The sequence below is a fragment of the Calliphora vicina genome, chromosome 1 (genome assembly GCF_958450345.1).
Source record: "Calliphora vicina chromosome 1, idCalVici1.1, whole genome shotgun sequence".
In the NCBI taxonomy this organism is placed as follows: Eukaryota; Metazoa; Arthropoda; class Insecta; order Diptera; family Calliphoridae; genus Calliphora; species Calliphora vicina.
This window is the reverse complement of record NC_088780.1, coordinates 55398104-55403326: the sequence shown is the minus strand read 5'-3', so window position 1 is coordinate 55403326 and position 5223 is coordinate 55398104.

Here is a 5223-nt window from a genome sequence, read left to right as displayed (position 1 = left end):
TCTATCCATAGAATTAAAAAAATTTACCATTTTAGTACTTAGCTAGCCATGATGCATCAAATCTATATAGTGGTTAGTGAAGCCACATATCAAAGAAAATCTTCAGATCTTTGAATTCTATTTATTGTAGATATCCAATAAATTTTACTTTAAATATAGGCTATTAAATGGTCGGTATTTTCCATCTAATTTCTAACAAGTGCGTTTTAACCACATATTTGTTAAATAAAAATCAATTAACGACTTTTTGTAGACGTACAATTAATTAAACAAGCCGGTCCATTATATTCATGTCAATAATTTGCAAAAACAAATAAAAATTATGCTTTAAGCAATAAAATCTATATTGCAGTTGATGTATGTACCGGTCATTAAAATAATTTTAATTATAATGAAAATAAAATATAAAAAATATATAAAATCTACTGCTTCACAAAGATGGATTAAGGCAAAATTCGCTTAAAAACTGGAAAACTTTTAAAACACAAACAAAGTGTGGTAAAATCATGACCAGAGAAAAAGGCAGCTTCAAACTGTATTTGTAACAATTCAATGTATTTAGTTGTTACAATCAAAATTTGTTTGGCAACAAAAAACGAATGAATAAGAATTTTTTATATGAGTACAATCATAATATGGAACTAAACGATTTGTAAATAAAAATTCCACTTTTCACATAAATTTCAAACATTAATTGAAGCATGAATTAATATCGAAATTAAACTGACTTCATTCACATAGATCTAGATTTTTATTTGTATTATTAGAAATCGTAACAAATTGATTGGAAACAACAATTGAATATTGATAGAAAAGACAATGGGTTTGGCGCTTAAATATTTTATTTCGATTTTCGTTTTGTTTCATTTAAAATAATCCATATTTATTAATCATGATAACACCTTTCAATTAACACAAATTTGTAATGTATTTAAGCGTGTTTAAATAAACAATAAATGACTTCATACTTGTTATTAAAAAAATAAATAAAATATAAAATAAAATAATAATTATTCTCAAATGAAATAAAACAACAAATGAACGTTAGATAGATTTAGTTAGACATGAAGAAAGAAACTATCTGTGCATGTCGTTTCGAATGAAATCAACAGCAAATCTATATTTGTCGTGACTTGGTAATATCTCCTTTCGGACGAGGGTTAATTGATAATTTAAAGAAAAGTATAATAATATATAGAAAAGTATTTATGGGATCAGACTCAATTTCGACACACTTTGAAATATTGGTCCATTGTGATAAATATGTTTACTTAATTGTGTAATTGCAGCCTTCTTTTCAACCAAAACCCTTGAATTACCAAATGCACCGTTAACAAATACTAAGGCTATTTTCTGTACCTGTTTTGCATTCCCAAATTATTATTTTTCTCTATATTATCAACAAACTTTAAACCCATGCAGAAGTATCGGGCCGATCAATGGTCCTCTTGCAGGAGTAATGAGCGACAGTCACCGTCCTCGCCCATTCCATGATATTTAGTTTGTAGCTTGATACCAAGATATTTGGCTTCTGAAAATGTATGTGTCTAAAATCAATTACTCTAAACTATCTCATAAAGTAAGCAATTTCCTTGTTACTAGCATTTATGTTATGAATGTGTTTCCCAGCTCATTTGAACAGATGAATTATATAGCAATTTAGAATATATCTTGTGGAATGAAATAGAAACGGTGCCAGCGTCAACATCACAACAATGGCACTCCATGGATTTTTGAACTGAATTAAGATCCAGACTCTCTTTTGATAAGATAGTAATACTGGATGAACCCTAAACTAATATGATCTGACTCAGATTCCTATCCCAAGAGAACTTTACTGTATTAACAGCATATATTTTAACAGTATATATTTACAATTGGATTAGTTAGATAAGACATCTGATATAAAACTAATCTTATTATTTCAAAATATTTTAAAGCTATTGCTGATCAATTAGCCCTCGTTTAAACTTGCAATTTAGTCAGCTCGCTGCAACAGGTGACTAACGTAAAGAAACAAATAAATCAAACTTATAAATAAATATCTGTCTATATATACTAGGGTTGTCATTCGAATAATCGAGGAAAAAATATATTTTGTATTCGAATGATAAACTAAGGAATAGTCAAAGCCATAGAGAAACATAGAGCGGAAACTAGAAAAAAAACTAAAATAAAAAAATTACTGAAAATAATCACACTACGAGTGTCATTTTTGTTTTCACATAGTTTTTTCTACTAATACATTCTCACCACTTAGGTTTTTGACAACTGAGTTAGGTCTTTGACAGGAGAGTTTCCGCTCTATGTCTATTCTCTATGGTCAAAACAATTTATTTTCAAGTTACAATTTAACCAAAATAATTTATATAAACAAAAGTTTGGACAAAACTATCTCAAGGAAACAAGATCAATCAATAAATGCGGGAATTTTTTTTAATTTTGTTTTTTTGGAAAGTTTGAAGAAATAGCTTTCTACACTATTTGGAACACATGTACATGCACATTTTGTTTGGCCAAAATGTAGAATTTTCACCACCTCTAACTCAGAATGTTCTTGACCGATCTTGTTGAAAAATTGTGTCTGAATTACTATTCATCGGACAATCCTTGGTACAATCGGAAGTCATCGATTTCAAAATTTGGTTTACTTTACATGAAGTCCCCAATATATATAACACAAATAATGGGCATAATAGTGATTGCTGATTACGAATATGACTTCGATCGTTTTTCGGCAAAAATGCAGAATTTCCCATCTAAAAGTTAAATTGTCTCAAACATTTTCAAGTTAAAGGAAAGTGATTTGCATGGAAGACGTTTAATTAGTGAGTTCGGTTTATAGAAACAAAATTAGTTGATAATATAGGAAAAGCTGAAAAATTTCAAATTCAAACTTGATGGGTGTTCAAGAGGATAAAGGAATATTAGTACATTTTCTTTTAACGTTACTTTTTTAATACATATATTAAATTAATTGGCTTATATACATTAAAGTTGGCTAATATGCTTCTCAGTAAAGAAATAACCAAGAAAAGGAAAACTAAACCAAACTAATGAGTTCTTTTTCGTTCTTCAAAATGGTACATTTTGAATTTTCTATAATATTGAACCTATAATCAGGAAATTACTTTGATTTCAAACTTGACGAGGGTTCATTTGTGGAAAATTGGTACTTTATCTTCTAATTGTGTTTTTTATTATGTTAAATTATTTTACTTATATAGTTGGCAATAGTAATATTTCTTTATTTTAATAGTACTTTTGGAATATTTTATAATAATAAACCTAAAAATTAGACACACATGATTTCGAATAAGTAAGAATTCACAAATGGTGACTATAGTGGTACATTTCTTTTGCATTTTCAATAACAATGGGCCCAGAAATATGAAATTAGGCATTCATGATTCTGAGTGGGAATACAAAACGTGGGTCTTTATGGTACTTTTGTAATTCTAATAATACGTTTCGAATGAGCTAGAATCCACTAGAGACATGTTATCCTGAATTATTATTAATTCATAAAGGGAGAATTAATAGTACTATTTCTTTCCTCTAATTGGGGGGGCGAAAAGCTCACGGTCAGCCAGTACTCCATACTTTTATTGGATATTTGAAAATAATTTACTTTCTTTTTTTTAAAATTAAATAAAAAAACAGTCATTTAAATTTTAATTGTCAGGAAATACTTGGATGAATCTTTGGATGAACAAGTTTGTTTTTCATTTCTAATTTTTTAATTTTTCTGCTGAAGATAGATTAAAAGTAAAAAGTTTCGGTTTCGATTAAAGTCGATTTTAGTTCAATAAAGTTTACTATTATTTTAAATTTCGTACCATAAAATTTAAAATGTGGTTTTATTACTTAAAAAAAAGCTTTTGTTCTGAACTTTTATGTACATTTTGTTTTTTTTTTTTTAAATTTCTTTTTATTATTTACATTCATTGAAAAATACATATTTTCAATTATTTGAATGTATATGTTCAAAAAAGTTTTGAAGCTTTTTTCAAATAAAAACAAAAGTTCTATTTTTAAATAAAGTCGACTTTAAAAAAAATTAACTTTAAAATTTCTTTCATAGTTAGGGTGGTAGAGTTTCGTGTTCAGTTTTAAGGCTTTTGTAGTTAGGCTGTTCGTTTGATGTACCTTCGCTCTTCGAAATAGTAAATAAACTAAATTTATTTTTTTCAACAAATAAACAATATAGTACATATGTTTATTTTTTCAGCGTATAATAGAAAAGACTTTCTACACTAATTTTTCAATCGACTTTGGATTAAAAAAAGCAATACAGAACATTATGAAACCTCACTTAAAAACGAAAACCTTACGACTTCTATAGACCTAGGAAAGATTAAAGTATTTGCAATAGATGATCTATAAGGATATTCGAACTCATAATAAACATTATACACACAGCCCCAAAAGAGAATAAACACCACAAATTATTTGATTTTTTTTAGATAATGAAAATACTAAATTATCTCCATCGATAATAATTTAAATGTTTCGGATTGTTGGAGATTGCGCTGAATACTAGACTATCTGAAAAAAGATTTAAGTCGGACTATTATGATTTTCATGATCTTAAAAAAATCACTGGTTTACTCACTTTTGAGGCTGTGTGTAGATATAATTTGTAATCGGTTTCAGTCAGACTCCTTAAACGGTTTCAGTCAGACTCCTTTAAAAAAATTTTGAATTTTTTAATCAACAATTATTTCATAAAATATTTAACGAAATGTGATTTAATTCCTAACTCAATTTTCAATTGTCTTATTTCCTTAAAACTTCAAATGTATTGAATTCATTCTTTATAGAATTAATACCTTATTGAATCAGGTATGTTTTCTGCAATTCAAATCTATTACAAAAAGGCTTAAGACATTTTATTTCAATTAATTTTGTGACTATTAAATGACAAACAAAAGTTAGAGAATAAAAAAATATTTTAATTCAATTTGGATTAGATTTGAATTAACAAACATTTAATCATTCAAAAGTTGAACGTATTCTGTTTTGAATTAATTCCATTATGAATTGATTCAACAATGAATAAATTCTGTTCAAATAAAAGCTTATGAATGAAGATAAAGAATTGGTTTTTGTGAATGGTTTTAGGGAATGAATTTCTATTTTTTTTAACAAATTATTGAAAATTGACTGGTTTTAAATAATTCAAGTAATATTTTTTTTACTCGGTATTCGATCGAATAATCG